Source organism: Neopsephotus bourkii, unplaced genomic scaffold, assembly GCF_033783945.1.
Source record: "Neopsephotus bourkii isolate Nb327-2 ecotype Australia unplaced genomic scaffold, CSIRO-AGI_Nbou_v1 NB_1248, whole genome shotgun sequence".
Lineage (NCBI taxonomy): Eukaryota > Metazoa > Chordata > Aves > Psittaciformes > Psittacidae > Neopsephotus > Neopsephotus bourkii.
Window position 1 is genome coordinate 3,981,015 of NW_026901733.1, and position 21,896 is coordinate 4,002,910.

Genomic DNA, 21,896 nt, shown 5'->3' on the forward strand with positions numbered 1-21,896 from the left:
ATACATGCACAAACACAAAAATAAAAGTTGCCATGATCACATAAACCTCCTTTTCATAGTAGCCCAAGCTAAAAAAGCAAACAATACTTATCCAAGAAAAATGAGATGCTCTAAAACCACAATCTAGTGTTTAATTTTCTCTGCCCATCATGCTAATTAAAAATGTTTTGGCCAGCCTACTTTTATCTTCAATTAAGGCTCACGTAAAATAGCAACCATCATAATATCCACAAGACCACCAACACAAGTCAAAAGGAAAAATAATTGCATGCTGACACCAAAAGCTGTGAGTTATATGCAGAGGATGATAGAAATTTGATAAATGAAGCAAAAAAACCCACCCCATTAATTCGCAGCATTAAGGTCAGCACAAAGAAATTTTCAATGATTAAGAAACGAAATAATGAAATGCTAGCACACATTGACCTGTTGTTAGGTAGGTGTTGTGGAGATCTCAATAATAATTCAGAGGGGCTCGGATTTTTCACTGAAGTTTATGTTCTGCATTTGGGGGAAAGCAAACAGTTCCTGTTGAAGAAAAGTGATGAATAAATATGTGCTAACACAACTGTCACTCCAAACAGGGTGATCAATAAAGACAGTTTTCCAAACCAGCAGTTCTACAAGGTTTCGTCCAGCAGCTGGCCAAGGAACAGTTTGAGCTGTAAGAAGACTAGCAGTGCACCACTAGTCAACAACTAGTCAACAACCCTTGCTATTCTATGATTCTGTAAGACATGGTAAAAGAACAGCCTCTTTGTGCTTTCACAGTTTTAAAGACTTTTTTTTTTCTATGCTGCTAGTGGAGTCTTGATGAAATTGCAAGTTTGGTTGATAAAGGTAAGATTTTCCGATGTAGCAGACTTGTTCCTGTAAGGCATTTGACTTTGTGTTGCATGACATCTTAATCAATTATCCAGGGTGGTACAGTATGAACACAGCACTAACGAATTTGGGACAGATTAAATGACAAGTCCCAGTAGTAATTATAAATAAGGAATCATTAGTGAGTGATTATTTCTCGTGATTCCCTGCAGAGATCAGTTCTTCGGCCTCTGATGCTTAATGATTTTATCCATGTGCTGAAAGCAACTAGAGCATCAGTGATGAAGTTTGCACATAAGCTGTAAAATTAAGTGTTAAATTCAGGTGGCTTTGGTTATGAAAGGACATGTATTCACAACAACTCTCTGTTTCTGTAAGTAGGATGCAGTCTATCAACAGCTAAAATCAGATAGAACAGTGGGTTTCTCTCTGCAGTTCTATAAAGGGTGTTTTAAAATTAGATTTCTGGTGTGGCTGAGATGAAACTAGTTATTGTGCTTGAAGCTTTGAAGCTCATTTCAATTCTTTTTCCATCACTAAGCACTGTAAATATAGCTACAAAGAATAATGAATTGTTTTCTGCTTGGTTAATGATCTGAAATGGCTCACTGTAGGCTGATGAGTGCTGGAGCCAGCATGAAGATGACAGGGTGAAAGCATGGGAGCAGAAAGAAGTGCTGGGAGGGCCGGACAGTGGTGACCAAAACCCACAGCAGCTCCTGTGAAACTGTCTCATCCCATAAGGTTCCTCAAAACCATATCCACAATATAACCCATACAACCACATAATTGTATTTTATTTAATCTTGGGAATAAATGCATACAATAAATGTATGCAGAACTAGCCTAGCTCTCACTTGAAAGCAAAGTGGAGAACGTGGATTCAGTCTGGAGTGCAAGTGCAAATATGGCATAGTGTCCTCTGACACAGCCTATCAGAGAATGTTAGCAAGGTTGCAAGAGGTGTTTTCAGTGCCTACAAATTTCTGCAGCTTTTCCCATTGCAGCTGTGTAGCCCTGAAGGCTGATGTTGGTGGGGGACAGAGACCTGTCACATTGAATCACAGGCATGCAGGGTCACAACCGGCTTTATGTGACAGTAGTCATGGGCCCTGGTTATCTCCCTGTGCAGGGCTACTGCTGAGCATATGGCCTGACATAATTAAGCTAAAGAAGACTGAATATGATCCCATTTAGAAGCCAAGCTCACTTGATTTTTTGAATTTTTCCATTTTCACACCAGTTCAACAATGTTGGCTTCACTGGAGCTATTCCCTGAGAAAAGAGACTGCATGAAAGGTGATTCTAGGTTGTTCTGTCCATCATTGTATGGTAAGATGATGCATTAATTAAAGCTACATCAGCATACTTTCTTTTGCAGAAAAGTGATTTTTAGGAATTTCTAATTTTCCTGGTTTGCCTGTTCCTGTATTGTCTTTCACTGTGCTTCATTTGCACCAATTCAACTGGGGTTTCTACTAAAGATTGGTGGAAAGACCAGGTGAAAATAATAGTTTTCTTTTTGAGAACTGATTATTTTAATGGAGATCATTGCAATGAGAAAGCTTGTAGCAGGATGTCTGATGGAGAAAGGGCTTCTGCAGGAGTTGGGATAGATGCAGCAGAGAGGACTGAGGAGCAGAAACTTCACAGGCTGACTTTGCTGGCAGTGGAGACATCATAAAAGGACAGTCTCTATGTATTTTCACAGTTCTAAAGATATTTTGTCCATTACTTTCTTGACATCTCTGCTTAGAAAGAGTATAATAGCTTTTGTGTGTTAAAATTAATATTTTAGCTGTTATATGCATTTTTACCATATTCTTTGGCTTTAAAGGAGAAACGTTACCCACTTCAAAGCAGGAACATTACCCTACTCTCTCCTAGATAAATCACTCGGAAACGTACTTTCAATACAGAATGGATTTCAGACTAGATCAGTACAGAGTAAATCCTTCTGTGTAACCTTCAGTCGGAGAATATGCAGTCAATTCAGCTCACAGGCATTTCAAATTAAGCCCCCTTGCTGTGATATTTTAATGATACCAATTAGTGAAGTAAAACTTCTATGTATCAGAATGTCAACATTTCTAAGTGATAAATAAGATTGCTATGATCTAATCAGCAAATATTTCTCTGTGTTGAAAGCATGTCTAATGTCAGGTGGTTTCACAAAGAGGCATGGAAATTTTCCCAACTGCTTACAAAATGGCAAAGTATTTACACTTTCTGAATAAAAAAGACTGAAGATAAATGATACGTATCTTCTTCAAAGATAAATAGCTTTTATTAATACAGTTGAACCTATCTCAGCAACTAACAGATGGTCATTTCCTTTATTTTATTCTTGCCACTTGTTCTTTGGACTTGCCTTAGCAGCTCCACTGTGACTGGGGAGATTAGAGAGAATTGTTAGAATCAGTATTTAATATGTTCAAAAAGCAAAAGTTTCATAGCAGAGCAATGACTTACCTTGGAGCAATTTTGAGTATCACAGTACCTAAGTTTTTTCTGCTTCCTCATATATGTATATACATTTATTATTCACAAACAAAAACCAATATGGTTATTCCATCATCTAGATTTTAAAACAATATTAGAAAGATCATGCTTACGGACTCTTAAGGGGACTTAAAACATTCTGGGTAGGTAACAACTACAAACACATTTTTGTAACTAAAGCATAAATAGAAATTAAACCATTAATTTTTATATCATCATGCTTTTACTGAATTATGGGCATACAGGTGGAAGCCTGAGCTCAGGAATCATTATGTGTTTCTAGGGTAAGTTTCTCATGGTGTTGGATCTTTTAATAAAGGTAAATTTTTAATATATTTTTTACTTTTGCTTATTTTGTTTTCATTTTGTACTTAAGTATGCCAAATATATTGCCAAATGAAATTTTTTCTCTACTCAGAACTGATCCTAAAGGGTGTAGGACAGTCCCTTCAAAGGCAAGAAATACTAACCAGGTGGCTTATGGGCTAAAGCCCTCCATTGTACAACCACTCTCAACCATGAGATAGGCTGGTCCGAGCTTCCAGCTTGTTGCTTTTGAAAGACGTGATCCTCTCCTTCCCCTCTCCTTTCCTCTCTTCACCTCTCCTCTCCCTCCCAGGTGTGACGGTGCCTGATGGCCAGGGAGCAGATTCAGGTTGCCATCCTGGCAGGTGTGTTATTTTCTGGCTTACTTGAACTAAACACAAAGCTTCTTGCTTACATTTTATGTTTGAAATGTAGCCAGAGCAAGATGGCAAGTGCTCAGCCGTGCTTTCCAATGCTTTTTTATCTGATGTGAATAATCTGCTGATGCTCAATGAGCTTATTTGAAGTAAAGTAGTAAGACAATAGAGAAATACTCTCAGAAGAATGTTTGCAGAAGTCTGTGACTGTAGATCCATACCAGATAAAGTCTATAATTTCTGATATTAGAAATGAAAGCAAAGAACTGAAAGCAAGAACGTGACAGTTACACAAAAAGTAAACATGCCCCATTGGGATTACAAATGCCTAGTACAGCCAGCTTGCTCTTTTGCAGTGACAAAAAGGCAACTAAAGCTTTAGAACTTGATTTCAAACAACACTTTGTGCTGACTAATATATCACTATAATAGAAGTAATTAAACAGGTTTCCAAGCCCAAGCACATATAAATTACTTTGTTATTAATGAAACCGGTGAGTGAGAAATCAAATAATTTATAAAGAGCATTTATTGGCATTATTATAGAGAAATTATTCCAAGTATGAATCTGGTTTTGTCACTGGAACAGTAGTGCTCAGTGGTAACCTCATATTTGTTTATTCCATACTAATTTCACTCCTAATGTAAGTTCTAACATCCATGCCTCCTTATACTACAATTATACTTAAGTAAACAAAGGTACAACTAATAGAAAGCTTGTTTAATTCAAGAACTAGCTATGCATTAGCCCTGAAAGAGGAAATGCTGAACCTGATCTTGCATTGCTTGCTTCTTTTATGTGTGTGCACTTGCACACATTATAGCTAGATGCTTTCAGAACTGCTAAAAAGGCTCCAAAGAAGGCAGGACTCTCCTGATTCTGTATCCAGCAGCTTTGGAGAGGCATAAATTCAGGGGTAATCTTCCTTGATGCTGTTTGCCATGTTTGTTTCTTGTCTGGCATGTATTCACGAGAATGGCAGATTCACAGATATTCACAGATAGCTTTTGGAATGATACTGTAATTCTTTGCAGGTAAGTTTACCTACTGTTCCTATACACTAATCACACCACTTATGGAGGTTGCTAAGTCAGAGATGTCCTTTTTTTTTTTTATCCCAATATAATTTCTGAAGTTCTTAAACTCTGTAAATACAAATCATCAGCTGGGGTACACTTACCAAGACTGACTTAAAATTAACATGGTGCCATTTTTCCCACCTATCATTAGGCACATACCATCCCACTTCAGTTCCCATTTCTGGCAATAACAGACCACACTGGAGAAATCAACAAGTGTAACATGTGACTGAAATATATCGTAGTTCTGTGTTAACCACATACTTACAAGGTGCTTGTATGAATCAAGTGGCCTTCCAGATTTGGCCCTAAAGCTGCCTGTATCTGAACGGTAACATGGTATCTGGTTATTTGAACTGCAGCCGAAGGCGACCCCAGTTTCTCTCAATTTGTTAGCTACAAAAGCACACTTTAAGGCCATTGAAACAATAACTGACCTTGGCTGGAAAAAGATGGTTTCTGCAAAAAGGGAGAATGGAAAATGTGAAACTCACTCCTGGACATTGCTGCTAATAACTTGCTCAGATTACATGCAGGATAACAACACAGTGTGCCATTGCAGCTCTCCTAATAATTTCTCATTTCACATTTTGAATGCTGTTCTGAGTTTGACACATGAAGAAAAAACCCATAGCAGGAACCAAGATAAAAAAGGTTAGAGAACAAATTAAATAGTCCTAGCCTCGAAACATCTTGAAGTTATGGAGAATTACAGCATGTGGCCAAGAGAAAGGCAAAGGCTGTTACTCTAGCCCAGGGATTAGCTGCTGGGGATGCAGAAAGAAAGGGTTGCACTCAGGATGCCTCGTTAATGAGAACTGGGGCAATAAAAGAGAGTGCTACCAGCTGCTGATTTTGTTCACATCTATTGGCAGAGATAGGCAAAATGGCATGGATGAGGGTCAGCTCAGTTCTTAACATCAATCACATGCTCCCCCAGTAATCAGAAGTACTGACACAGTCAGGAGCTCTGCGGCACTAACAGCTTACAGGATTCATCTCAAACAGTTTCCTGCCCTTAAACAACTGCAACGTTCTCTGCTTGCTCTCAAATCCTTTACCCAGTAACACTGTTCATATCTTGTAAATGTTCATCCAAAAGCAACCCCCTGCCATGTCCACAAGTGACTTTGCCAGAGACAGATTTTTCCCAATTCTTTTTTATCTCCTTTAACACAGTATTATGAAGGGTTCAGCAGGTCTGAGCATAGACATGAACAGAGCTTTCAGCTGTTGGTCCTCTGTCTCACAGAGAGTACGTGGTAACCCTTTCCTGAAGGCTATCTGTTCCTCAGCTGGAATGGGTGGGAATGAACAGCACACTTGTCAGGAACAGTCCAAAGGAGAATTTATTGGCATTATAGCAACAGTAACACAGTTTGTTCTCCAAAGCTCTGTCATTTTGTCCTGACATGTGGCACAGAAGCTGTAGCTGAAGGACTGACACAGGGGACTCATTTGTTCTTTATTTTAAGCTTGCTTGTATGTTTCCTCCTTAGAGTATGGTGATATTCCTGAGCACGGATTTTTTCCAGCTACTGCCATAGCTTCCTAGTTTCTACAGTCTGCTGCAACATTTCCCAGGATAATTTGTACTGCAAAATCAGAACCATGTGAGACCTGAATTTCAATTCACAGTCTGTTAAAAAATCCTCAATTATTTTAGGGTAAACCTAAAGTGATTTCACTAATGAAATCCAGGGTGGAAGGAATTCAAGGGGTAAAGGAGATGAAAAGGCTGTTCTGCATGGCAATAAGAAAAGGAATGAAATTGGATGCAGCAAACTGCTAAGAGGAAGGACAAATCTGTGAAAGTGAAGAGTCTGAAATAAAAAACCATACTTTGGGTCTCATTTTATACAGTTTACATGCTATCTGCAGTTGCAAAACGTCAGCTAGTAACTGTTTTACTAAACAAACCAGAACTTGAGGTAGCAGTCTGGTTTCCTTCCAGGCAACCTGAGGGCATAGTACCACCAAAAGCTTGGAAGGAGATGCTGGTGTTCCCACCCACACTTCAGTCCTGTTTTCCCTCACATCCTTTTCTATCAATTAGAGAACTTGATGTAGTTGTGCAATGACTGAATGCAAATTTTATACACAAAAAAAAAAGGATTTGTGTTCAGTCAGACCAATGAACTGGTTAAGTTCAGGAGACTGTGCCATCATATGGAATAGAGAGTCATGGCCAGGGGAAGTGTAAGATCTTTTGGCAACAGCATGGTTTTAGACCAGATTAGACTGCCAAAAAACCACGTCTCAGGCTCATACTCAGAATGTGATACACAGAGGGCACAGAAAGAAACTTAGATTTTACGGCAAGGGTGATTTTCATCTGAAAACAAATATTACGATATTGCTCCTCAAAGCACATGAGTAACCTGCTGCTGGGCAATGTCTCTGCTTGGTCACTGACCATTATCGCATCTTCCTTCTGAACTGCAAGTCTGGGGGAGTTGCTTTAGCCATCAACCCTGGGAAGATGAGCCTCCCAGTCCAGCACCTCACTTGGTGCACTAGAAAAACTGAAACTGGTTGGGAGTTAAAAGTGCTTTTTTTTTTTTTGCTGGGACTGTCAAACAGAAAATCCGTATTTCCATGAGATAACAAGAGTGACAGTGTAAGACCCAAGCCCCTGGCATAGAAATTAACTGAATCTATTTATTTATTCAAAACTTTGTGCAAATACCTGTTCCTTATTTGTCTCTGTGAATGTCTTCAAATTGAATAAATCTGGGTATCTAGGATAATAGAGGAATGACGACAAATTTCTTATCTCCTCTGTGTATTTTATAAACTACTAGTATGAATATTAAGTTCAGCAATTACATATACAGAATATTATTGTCCTTTTTATATTCACCATAAAATTGGATTAGCCAAAGCAACGTCAGCAATGTGACAGGGAAACGATCCCTATTCCCAGATGTGTATCTCCAAATTTACCAAAATTAATGACAAGCTGGACCAGCTTGTTCAAGACCAAATATGGGGAGTGCCCCAATCCAATGGCTTTATTTTTATTAAAAAAAAATGCTTTGAGACAATCAACTCACACTGACTTAAGCATCTCATTCAATATTTTTATGACTGGCTTTTTATTTCATTCTTGGTGGTCATTATTATTAGTTTTGGATGTGTTTTGATCTTGGATATGCTCTGGTTCTGTTTTTCAGTTTGTTTCTGTCTTGTTTAAGGAGAGAGCAAAGTCTCTGCAAAGTAGTTTTCCTCCCTGTTCCTTTTTTGAGTTTGTTATTCAATTCTAAGTTGCCTTTATGAGCTCTTTATCCTTTTACATATTTTTTACTTGTACAAAACTATTTTTGCAGGGCTAGTAGCACCTCATGTTAACTCACATTAGTTTTGGGCTCCTATTTGCAATAATTGTACACAGACCCGATATTTAAGGCATGTGAGGAGAAAGAAACTGTTCAGAAAGGCCCAGGCAAGGAGGAGCTTTGTGCGGATATAATGAAGAGAGAAAAGGGAAAGATAAAAGAAGGTGTGCTGCACTCTGTGCTTTTTCATATAGGATGTTATTTCTTTTGAAAGGTGGTGAGTGTACCATAGAGTGCAGTAGAGAGTTAAGATAGTGTGGGGAAGTCCAGGTAGGCAGAGGTGAATGTTTGAAGCAAATGGTCACCCTAACCTAAGGCAAAAACTTACAACCTTGTGCAAATCAGGACCACAGGAGAAGAAAAGAGAATTTGCTTAAAAAGATTCATTTAGGGAGTATGATTGTCCATACTGCCGTCTCTTTGTAAACAGTAGAAATCTTGAACTGGAAAGAAGGGGTAACTGGAGAGGAGGAGCTATCTACGTGTGAGCCAGCAGAGCCAGATGGGCAACTTTTTTAGCTTAAAACTAGCTTGTACGAGTAGATGGTGGTAGCTCACTCTTCTGTGTCAGAGGAGGGTCTTCAGGAGGTTAATCTCATTGCCTGGTGGCTGACATCAGCATTTTCAAGTGTAATTTTAGAACTTCATAGAAAGCACTAGAACTTCAGAGGCCCTGTGAAGGAGGAGGGATTTTCAGAGAGTTGGCTCCCACCACTATTAGTTATTTTTTAAGTTTGGACTGTTGAAGAAAATCAGGCCTTCTTGTTTGACTCCCTTTTACCAGTTTGTCTTAGGTTTACCCATCCCTCCAGAGTCCAGTCTGTGCATGTTATTACTGTGGTTGAATTTGGGTAAAAAACCCTAGGAGGAATAAACTTTCCACAGTCCTGGGGTTTAGAATAGATCAAGGAGTTTAACCCTAAATTCAGCATCTGCATTTGGGTTCCTACAGAGAAAGAAATCCTGGCTTCTGCCTCCATCATTGTCAGCTTTTTTTCTGCTGGAATACTGAAAAGCTTGAGATTATGAACAGTTTAAGGAGGTGAGTTAGAAATGGCTGAAGACTATGTAACTGCTTATAAATACCACACCTTACACCTATGGCATTATACAAGATGTGAGTTTCTTGGCTCACATACCTCTCAGCAGCAGCTTTGCAAAGTGGACTCATCCATGTTTTGATCCAACCCTGATTATGTCTCTCTCATTTTAAGAGAAATACTGGAAGTGGATTTTTATGGCTCACCTTCATCATTTACTGTCTGAGAAAGATCCAAGATTGACATCTGTGACAATTCATAGTCACTCCTTCCCTTCATTTGCTTCAAAAATCATAAACACCAAGCAACAGGGGCTGATGTTGCTTTATCCGGTTGGCATCGTCTACAGAAAGAGGCCCTGGAAAGACGAACAACCACTGTATATAACCCCTGTGTTTCTTAGCCACACTGAGAGAAGCAGCAGCAGCGGCAGCCGCCACTGCAAGAACCAGGTCAAGTTTCGCTGGAGTGTCACAGTGTGCTGAAAACAGCAGGGAGCTGTGGAGGCATTTTGAGATTTCAGTCCCATGTCAGCTGTACCCAGCTAGCAGAAGTGCTCTTACCAGAGTTAGTCGTCGTGAAGCACCTGGCAAATGGCTACATGTGAAATCACTACACGAGAGAAACCTGTATTGGCTGAAGAGCATTGATTACCAAAAGAGGAGGTTATCTCACTCAAGGATATTTCCTTGTGATGCTGCTGCCAATGCAAAGGCACAAAGGTGGCAGCAGCAGCAGCACCATTGCCTTGCTAGCCCAGTACAGCATCCTTCCTGGGGAATACTCAACACTTAACAGCATCATTGGCAATCTGAAGAGCTTGGCTGAATGAATGGCAACTTGCTGCTGTCATTGTGAGCCTGCTGCTATCACCATGGCAAGCAATCTTGTGCTTTTGCATATGTGTGTTAAAGCTATAGTTCCTCTTTCTTTCCTCTTCCACCAGCATCTGCATTCACAGCTAGCAAAGCACAAGGCGATGCCTGAAAATCATGTTCCCACACTGGCTGCAGCCACACTGATGATGTGTTCCCAGAGTACTTAGATTACTGAGATGCACATTACTATTTCCAAAGAAAGGCTCAACACCCTGCATGCTGAGAGGTAAAATTGTGGTCTTTCTTCCTTAACAGATTATATTGACTTTATGCAGCTTAAGGGCTGTAAATTCCTGCTGAGGGTGACATCTATTCAGGAGTTTTCTAGGCTCTCAGGCACTACCATATGTCTCACACATGACTGTCTCTCTTGAACACCAAACTGGACTCCTGCTCTTACAGAGCTTCCTCCTGCTGTGGTTACCACCTCTACTATCAAATTCAGCCAGGAGACCTCGCTAAGGGTGGTCCTTTATCCCTATATTCACCTGCAGCTTGATTAAAATATTTGTTATCAAGCATACATTAATAAAGGGAATTATCCACATCATGGGAAACATAAAAATTTATAATGTGGTGTTTTGCGTATGCCTAAAGTCTTAATATCATCAGTAATATCCAGAACAAGCATCCTAATCTGTGGAAGAGTGGGCGCACTAAACAGGGTCCATTTTCCTATTTCACATTTTGGTTATTTTTTCTTTCAGTAACTACAACTAATTCATCAAATCCTACTGCTTGTTTTAGCAATGAAAATTATGAAAATAAGAAGATTCTTTGTCTTTCTTTTGTGTTTCTGGACATTTTTTACTCCCGGATGACAGCAACTAACCACTGATAGTCCCAGTTATATGACTATTTCATAGCAACACCTGCTGCAGAAAATGAGCATAAAATTAAATGCCACATTTTGTTGCCATACCACCTTATCAGGCAAATGTATGCTATTTATCAGACAGCTGGAGAACGACAGAGATAAAGCTAATCAGTCACCAGTAAGGATCCTGGATATAGCCTGTCATGCTGCTTAAGGGCTATAAAATCTCTGTAAATTCTACCCTGTTATCAACTGTACATTATAAATTATAAATTATAAAACTGTACATTATAAATAAAATGTACATACATTATAATTTATAAACAATTTCCTTTAGTGCCTATAGAAGACCTCCAAAGTTAATTTCCTAGAACTGGGAAAGAGGTCCTGACTTATCTTGGATCTTTGTTGTTTAGCTCTATAAAGCTAAACTGTGTCAGAGATCTCTGATTTTACATTCCTATCTGTGGTGCTATCCAGTCCCACAGGTCAGCATTTACACCCTCCAGAAGTTTTTTGCTTTGCTACCTTTTGTGGTAGCAAAGACCCAGTTATGTGCTAACAAGAAAGAGCTACAGCTGAAGTACTTTTTTTCCCTTTCCCTTAAGGCTTACAAGCTCAAATGAAGGAATGAGAAGCACCCAAATACAGAATCATTTTGAAGAACACTTTTCCATTCATGCATTGCTATTATACTCCCTGCTGTGGCTTGTTGCTTCTACAGTGCAACATCACATCCTGATGTGCTGCATCATCCCTTAAGTGACTGCGCAATGTGAGTGATCTAACACACCATTAAAACAACTGGAGTACATTAAGGGCTTGCAACAGGGTTGTCTTTACCTACTGGCTGTGTTTATATGAATTTGTTGTCATCATAATTGTTTCCTCCCCTCTCCAAACGATGTTGAATTTGCACTCATTTATGTCAAGTCAGGTATTCTATTTCTCTTCCTTGTGCAGCTTCACTGTTTAAACCAATGCCCACAGAGACAAGTGGGACTCGGGTGGCAGCATTCTTCTCCCACCTCTCCAATGATGAAACCTTTCTATTCCATCTTTCCGTAGCTATATTAAACCTGCAGTTATTTATTCAACTACTTACCAACGGCATTTAAACAACAGTTATACAGTCATGGTATTATATACTAACACTCTTTAATACGCATATATTATTTTCTCTCTCTTCTGCATAGCAGTTCTGAGGCTACAGATTTAGTTACCCATTTTACGTGTCAAAATGAACTAATGTCAACAAGAAACAGCAAATTGCAAAGGTCCATGCCAGAAGATTGCTGATGACTCATTATGAAATAGACTTTCTAATATGTCTTTATTTAAAAAAAAAAAATTCTTCATTTTAATGCCATCTTGATGTTTGCTGTAAAGCTTTAGTTGCCTTTTTGTCACTGCAAAAGAGCAAGCTGGCTGTACTAGACATTTGTAATCCCAGTGGGGCATGTTTATTGATTGCGTAACTGTCAGTTTCTTGCTTTCAGTTCTTTGCTTTCATTTCTAATATCAGAAATTATAGACTTTATCTGGTACGGATTTACAGTCACAGACTTCTGCAAACATTCTTCTGAGAGTATTTCTCTATTGTCTTTCATTATTAGCTCATTAAGTATCATTCACACCAGAGAAAAAAGCATTGTAAGGACCTTTTTGTTCGGCATCTCTGGAGAGACCACTTGTACCTCAGAGATATTTAGCTTAAGCAAATTGAAAATCATTACTTCATAGCACGTAAGTGAGGCATGTACAATGCTTAGGAATTAGAGATATCTGAAGTTTTACAATTCTCTCTCCTGTTTAAAGGAAGCAACAGAACAAAGGGAAGGGGGGAGACTGCCAGAAGAGAGAAAGGAGGTGAACAGAAGTAAGCATATTGCATATGGTTTTAATCATTTATTTTTCACTGAAAATCCATCCTTAACCACTGAACTATAGCAAAATGCCCTTTTCCACAGCATAGCATTTCTACTTTAAGCCTGCAATAAGAAGGTTGAAACTATTTGCAGGTTTCTCACAAAGGAAGGAGCAAAAGCATGAAGGGGTCCAACTTCCACAATGCTTCTGCTTTTTCCTCTGCCTAATGGATGATAATGGCCTGTGAAGTGCAATAAGAGCACTCTAAAAGGCCCTACACAGGTGATACTGAACTGTGCTCTGGGCTCAGACATCATGCTGTAAAAATATAAGCTACTGACAGGCTGTTCAGAGGTGTAAGCTATTTGATCAACCCAGATACGGCTAATATTTTTTTCATATGCTTTGCCTATTTCTTATTTTCATGCTTTATTTAATAATCTGTTACCATACCTACAAATACAGCATTTCATCCCCAAGGAGTATGTAGACCTTCCAGCATTCCTGAAAGCCTCCAAGTTTATCTTTCCAATAGGGTTGTGGGCAGTGAATAGAATTGCAGCAAAATGTTCAAAGTTTGATTGTATTCCTGCCGACAACAGGTATATCTCATTGCAATGGTAACAGCAAGGCATCCGGAAATTTCACATGGGAAATTAATCTGGCTCCACTCTGCTATCTCACTGAGTAGGTTTTGGAGCAGAACAATGCACAGAGTTGTTGTTTGATATGAACACGGTATCTGTTTTCTAGTGATGGAGAAGTCAGACTTCCACCCAACTGCAGTGCTGCAACTCTGCCTCTGACAGTAATTCACTAACCACCCTCCCACAGTGAAGAACCCCTCACCCTGTTCCTGCTTCACTACCTCTTCTTATCAGTGCAATACACACTCCGTTAGCACCATGGCTACAGATAAATTTATTCACTAAACTGCTTTAAAATACTGCTTCTTTTTAATGCAAATCCTACCCCATGTCTCAGAGCCATTTACCCCTTCACCTGTAGCTGGATTACTGTTGTAGCAGTGGCAGTAAATCTTAGAGAATAAGATCCTAAATAGCTCCATATGCTATACACCCCAGATAGGTCTTGCCTGAAGAGGGATCACCCTGGTGCTCCTACAGCCCCAGTGCTATCAGCCTCCTCATGGCAGGTGTGTGTTGAAGAATGAGTTTACAGAGTAGTTGCTGGGAGACAACATGTGATGAGCTGACTGCAGTCCCTATTCCCCATCCCCCTGTGCCACTGGCAGGAAGAAGGTAGAGAAACTGGGACTGAAGTAAAGCCCAGGAAGAAAGGAAGAGTGGGGGGAAGGTGTTTTTAAGATTTGATTTCTCATTATCCCACTCTGATTTGATTGGTAATACATTAAACTGTTTTTTTCCCAAGTTGAGCCTGCTGCCCATGACAGTAACTGGTGAGTGATCTCTCCCTGACCTTATCTCAACTCACGAGCCTTTCATTATATTTTCTCTCCTCTGTCCAGCTGAGGAGGGGAGTGATAGAGCAGCCACAAGTTACACCAGCTGTTTAATCAGCCAGTCCTTAATTAGGTTCATCTTTTGAAGCAGTCACATCAAAATTGGGTGAAATCAGTGCAGGAATTACTGTACAGTAGAAATTCAAGATATGTTTTAACATTCCTTCTTACAGCATTGCAGCTGTTGATTTGTTAGAGTATTATGGTGATAACATTAGCCTAACAATTTGTTACCATGTTTAGTCTATCTGGCTTTGTGGAAAATGAACCAAATGAACAACACCTACCCGCTTTTAGCAAAAGAGGCATTTCTTCACCAGAATAAACCCCTCAAAGCTGCAGTTTTTAATACCTGATCTATCCAATTCACTTATGCATCTACAAACTCTTGCATTTTACCTAATAAAACACAGAACATGTCTTTTTCTATTGAAAAGTACACTTATATCTTCCTTATAATATCATCAAGATCACAGTGACATCAGATACTAACTTTGAAGGCACCTTAAATGTCTGTAAGGACCCTTGGTGTTGAAACAGATTTGTTACCTGATGTGCATGTGCTTTGAACCTGACATGAATACCCAGCAGCGTAATGCTGTTGTTATGCTATTAACATGAATCTTGTAGCCTTTCTTTTTATATATATCATCTAAATACATAATGTATTAGTTAAGAATTACCACTTTCTTAAATCCAAAATTTCAAATACTCTTATATCTGTTATTAGAAACCGAAAAGCTAATCCTCTCAAATCCTAAAATCCTTTTCCATATCCATTTTTATAAAAGGCTTTGAAAATGACAACAAATATCATACTACTTAGATCTGTATTATTTAAGTTTTCATATTGTCCGCACATTAAAACTGATATATGACAACTTTAGGAAGTAAAAAAGCCAGAGTTTTTTTTCCCAGTGATATGTTAATAAAGTTTCTGTCTGCTGTTTAAATCCATTCCCATGCCTATCTTCATGCACCAATCTCTACACAGCATGCAGGGTGAAGCAGCACTAGTCAACATGCTGCTGGCTGTTGTATGGCATGATTAAGCATATTATTTGGGATGGAGGGCAAATTGTTCTAGCAGCAGGCAGGCATTTAGCATCCACTTGCATCTGTCGAGTCTTTTTAGAAAATAAATTCTAAGTAATACTTTGTATTAACCCTCATCTATTTTAAACAATGAAGTTTTCTACTAAAATGAAAGCTAGGAGGAAATACACATGTGTGTGTATATAAATTGATATATATATAGACCCATATATGTATACATCCATATATATATATATATATATATATACACCCCATAAACTAAAAAAAAAGTGGGTAGGTAAGGGCCATAGATTTTAGGACAACATTGTCACAAGCTAAAGACATCCAACTTCGTGTTACAAGTGAAACATAGAAGACTGGAGACCTTCCTCATGATTGGAAGACTCGTCTTTCTTCATGCAGTTTATGTTTTTTAAGTAGTAATTTAGTGGTAAGATCCAGTGTCTGCTTTCTGGTTTTCAAAATGGACAGCATAAGCTAAGATTTTGATTTATTGGTGAAAAACTCAAAAATGGAGCAGACATGGCTTCTGGAAGAAGCTGTTGTGAAATGTCCTCAGGAGAAAAGGTGATGTCCCAACAGGCTCTTGCAATCATCTGAATCCAGAGAGATGAGCAACTGGAAGAATGAGCTTAAGAGCTATTGCAGATGGAATGCAATGTGTGTACACACACCACTCCCTGTACAGACATAAGAAGAAACATTCATTTTGCTGAAATGGAAGACCAAATTCACATAGGTATGGCACTAAAAAATGTGCAACTGTATATTCTAATAATATTAACCAGGGAATACCTAGTCTACATCCAGGATTAGGTGGAAGGGAGAAGTCAAGGTCAGATTAAACTGAAAAAACATACCAGAAGACCAGAGGGGAAGGTCTGTTGGATGTGCATTCCAAAATACAGCAGGAGTCTGGAAAGGCTCATGGAAAAGTATTGACCTACTGAGTAGAATGAGAACTACAGCAAGTGCCTATCTCAATGGGTTGCAGATTATTGCTCCTTTTCGGCACTGAAATTTTGTTGCAGAACTCCCACAAAATTTTCAGTCCAATAGAAGCAACTACGCAAATAGGAAAATATTATTTAGTGAGCATTAAATAATGGGATGAACATCAGAAAATCAGAAAAACCACTGGATCTTGGTTTGTATGTGAGGGGAAAACATATTTTTAACTCTTTCTCTTGGATAGTGTGCTTACAAGCCCGCCTTCCCATGACCAAAGATTCACATTTGCCCTATTCCCTAAAAAAAAAAAATGTCTTATAGTCCCAGGGGCTATAAAGATAATAACTTCACTACTAATAAAAAGTGAGTATCCATGTAAATAAACATCACGCTAAAGAGAATTAGTCCTAGTTGTAATAAGTCTTAACTTGAAGTGCACCAGGGAGACACAAGAACAGTGTTAAGCTTGCTTTCCTTCAAATCTTTCTTTTGTGCTTTTGTTCACATTGTAAAAACCAATCAGCTGCTGCTGAATGACACTGTATTATATCACAATAAAGCATAAACAAAATAGATGCTTCCAGAACATTCATCCTATTATACCTATTTAGAATCTGAAAAATTCAATGCAATACAAACATGTATAAACCATGTATCACAGAATACGTGATATAAATCACATATCACAGAATTCTCCCCTATTTGCTCCTGGCAGTACATGCTGAACTTGCTTAGCAAAGCCCTGTGTTATTTACATATAAAATATAATTTTGGATTTTCAGTGGACATTAATATCCCCTGACACTGTAGGGTTTAAATGATGAGTTAATACTGCCCTCTGCAGTTACTCTGGAGTCACAATCTCCCACAGCTCTTAACAACATCGGTAACAATGCTGTGGCTACCTTGATGGTCTAAAGAGCTAAGAAAAGCTTTTTTTAATTATTATTATTAAATTCTTGTATCTTGGAAAAACCCCTAGACATCAGGTCTGGGGAGGAGGGCATAAGTTCTTCTGGTCTAAAACAGAAGCAGGGAGTGTCTTTTTCAGGATGGGGGAAAGGCTGACATGCTGAAATCTCCTGTTTCTTCCAACCTGCATGACCAAACTAATTAAAGATATCACCACTCCCTACAAACCTTTCTGACCTGAATAACTGCAAGCGTACCTGGGTAAACACAGTCCGGGAGTGCAGCACAGGCTAGCATCTGCCCAGCTGGGGAGCAGCTCTGTGGGAAGTGACCAGGAGCTCCTAGTGGACAGCAAGTTCAACATGAATGAGCAGTGTGCAGCTGCAGCAAAGACAGCCGACAGGATGCTGGGCTGCATCAACAAGGGCGTCACCAGCAGAGATAAAGATGTCATTATCCCACTCTATTCAGTAATTGTAAGGCTATACCTGGAATAATGTGTTTGGTTTTGGTCCAAGCTGTACAAAAAAGATGTGGACAGAGTAGAGACAGTCCAAAGAGGAGCCACAAAGGTGATCAAAGGACTAGGGCATAGGGAAAATGCTTCTAGGCTTACCTAACTTCTGTTTTCTCTTGCTTGTCAGCCTCCCCTCACTTCAGGACTATAGACTTCAACTACACCATAAGAAAGTCATAAGTAAGCTTTAAGATCTTTTTACAAGAAAGATGCATGTTTTACAAAGTGGACAAAGAAAAAAGCAAAGACAGGCATGTTGATGGTAATGTCACTGCAAAAGGAGCCATTGCTCCTTACCCCTGTCACTTAGCTCTGCAGCCTTTTACAAATATATATTTATAATCATACATCTATTGACTGAAATCAAACCTTACAAAATATTTGAAAGAGAAAGCATGTTTTCAGCTGCACTATGAAGAAGCATTGCTACAAAGAAATTTCTAGACACCACATTGCCTTTGTTTGATGTGACACCTTTTTGAGTCTCCTTTATTTACCATTCCAGTTTTCATGCACTTCATAAACAGAGACAAACCATCTCCAGTTTGATACTTACTACAACCGTTTTCTTTCCATTTTGTTTCTCCTAACTCATTGCCACAACTGGGCACAGTGAATCCAAATACTCATTTCATTACACTTCAGATTTATAACTTGTTATTCAGGATGCATTAAAATCCTGTTAAAAATTTTCCTTCTGCTATTCTGAAAACACCACTGGAGCTGTACAGGAGGATATAAGAAAGTATTAAAAATGGCAAATGTAGTCATTCTCCAGCATAGCATGGAGCTACTAAGCCAAATTCTACTCTGACAGACTCTGATAAACCTTTAATAACTCATTGAAATGCCACTTTCTACACCTCTTGCTCTGGTTAATTAAAGTAGAATGTTGGTGTCTGTTGGCTGTAAATCAGTTGGGATCTTTGCCACTGTCTCAAATAAAGGCAGGATTTTACCCAGTTTCAGTTTTATTTCCATTATAATAGCTCCATTTTAGATCTCTAATTCACTTGATCTGTTCCCTAATGCATCCAGTGATTCATTTTTAATATTAATTTTGTTCTTTACCTTTCTTTGAAACAAATGCAAGCAACATTATGGTGAAACACCTAATGAAAAGATTTCATGAAACCCATAATGAATCACAGAAGATTTAAGACAAGAGCAATCCAGACTGTATTACATCATTACAATACACTGCAGCAATGGCATTGAACATCTTTCTGTTAAGGGATTTGCATCCTTCATTGTTTAGATGTGGCTTTACTGATAAGGCTAATTGGAGCTCTTTCTGTCTGATACCATATTCATCCTAGCATAATGCCTAAAATCCATTACATTAAGCTCAGTATTCCTAACTGAGTTAAATAGAAGCATTAAGATTTCTAAAACACAACATTAGAGAAATTTTAAAATATAACCCTATGATCTAATAACTTTTGAATTATTTGCAGTGAACAATACCAAAAAATTCTCTGTAAACTTTATCTAAATGAAATATACTCACTCTCCCAACAAGACTGAAAATGAATGCTTATTAACATATGCAGAGCACTAAATCATATTTTGTCTCTTCCAAAAACTGTTTCTGTAATTTCTGATCAGTTAATGGCTTCAGGACAGCTCTAGAGAGCATTGCTGTGATCATTTGTTACTTTGTTTTTGTTTCTAAGCTGGTTTTGTTTCTAAGTCCTGGCATACTTGTAGCATATCCCAACCCTGAAGAAAAGACTGCTGCCAGCATTTATTTGCTTTACATAACCCTTAATGCAGGCCCATGCAAGAACACCTATGAATATGCCTGCATTGTGTAAGGTCCCTTAAAATTAAATGTTTTGCTGCATAGTAGCAGTTTAGATTGGATATAAGGAGGAAATTCTTTCCTGTTAGGGTGGTGAGGCACTGGAATAGGTTGCCCAGGGAGGCTGTGAATGCTCCATCCCTGGCAGTGTTCAAGGCCAGGTTGGATGAGGCCTTGGGTAATATGGTTTAGAGCGAGGTGTCCCTGCCCATGGCAGGGGGGTTGGAGCTTGATGATCTTGAGGTCCTTTCCAACCCTAACGATTCTATGATTCTATGATTCTAGTAGAGATAGAGGGTGCAAAACAGTGGTTAAAAGGATTTGCCATTTATTGAGATCATTAATGAAGAAGTATTTAATTCAAATTTGCTGTCTTTCATGCTCATTTTTCTAGTGTGTTTAGTTTAAGTATCTTATTGAGTTAGCCAGAACTTACTTCAATAGCTTGTAAACATTGTCTAAAGCAGTCACATTCGCATCTATAATGCTATACTGTATAATAGGTTTTAATAGTTAATATTTAGTATCCAAATAAGGTATTGACCTGCTTTGCAAAAGTATACCATATGGAGAGAGACACCTATTATGACGCAGATATAAATTTACAGATAGGATATCACGTACCTGCTCTTTTTTGGAAATGGACATAAGTTATAAAAAGTGAATACAAGTGTGTAAACAAAAAGCTGTTCTCCTCCTTTGGATGTTCAGTTCTTGGGAGGAAATGTCCTTCTCAATAAAATACAAAATAATGAAAGGAGATGTTATTAGACATAATTTAGGACTAGAGCTATGGTTATATGGCTATTATCCTTCTTTTATTTTTTGTGATTGTCATTTAGAAAATCAAACAAAAAAGGCTCCAGAAGAAAACTGCTTGAAATAGAAAAATTACACAGATGTTTTCCAACATAATTAAAGCTGATAGAGCTCTGAATTTAATTAATGGTACATCAATTAGTCTAGGCTAGCCTGAAACCTCGCATTTGAGAAAAAGTAATCTTCAAAAAAATTGCTTCCAAAATTAAAGCAAACCATAGAACATTTCTAAAATGTCTCTTGCCTCTCTTTGGCTTCTTAATGGTCAAAAAAAAATAAAATATTTCTTGTCAGGAAAGCTCTTCCCACAAGCATAAATATCTGTGCAGTGGATATTGTTTGACTAGTGTCATGACCCTATAAACCCACTGATTCATATCCTACTTTGTCACTTTTAAATGGGCTTTCAACTTTGGTTTATGTCCTGAATCAAAATTAATCTAGTTTCTATTCTCTTTCATGAACCATCCCTAATACTAACAATCTTTTCAAAATACTAAAATCTACAGAGCTACAATGTCAAACTTTAAGTAAGGCTGAGGATGCAGGAGCTTTTTCTAAATAATAATAAATAATTCCTCACTAAAGGCAGAGCTTAAGCCTGGCATCCCACTTCTGAGAGGAGCCTTAGCCTCTGAGCCACAGCTGGGGGCAGAAGGGCTGGTTCACTGCTTTAAGTGGGGTTTACCATTTTTGGAATGCATTTGATGATAACCTTGTGGAGGAAGGGCTGTATCTGAAGCACACACCTAGCTCAGCCCCAGCTAATCCAGGAGCTGTTGTACAGGGATGCTGACAGTACCTGGTGGCAGGACACAGCTGAGACATCGAAGGGATCCTTGCAGAGTGGGGAAGTTAGTTAGAAAAATCCATCCTTGCAAACTTGAACTGAGCAGCATCCAGTTTTGTACCCACATCCTCTCCCGCTTGCCAAACTTTACTATTTAGTGTTTTAGATGTAAATTACCGGGTGCGCACAGAACTACTCAAATTGTGCAACCATATCATGAACTTTCATCATCTTTTCGCATAGTTGTTTTTTTTTTCCTATAGTTACTTTCCAGAACTAAAACTTCAAGCATCTGTTGGATTTTGGTGGCCTTTGATGGAGCTACAGAACTGATGGATAGGGCCAAAGCAGTTGAAATAAAGCCCATTTACAAGTAAAAGCTATTTTAAATAAAGTTAGTGCACTGTATATATTTACATCAAAACATCTGCATCTGTCATTCAACTGGATGAGCTTGTATTTCTACAACAGCTGGCACTTTCAGTACTGAGGAGACAATAAGATAGCCAGGGACAGATACCTTAAGGACTTG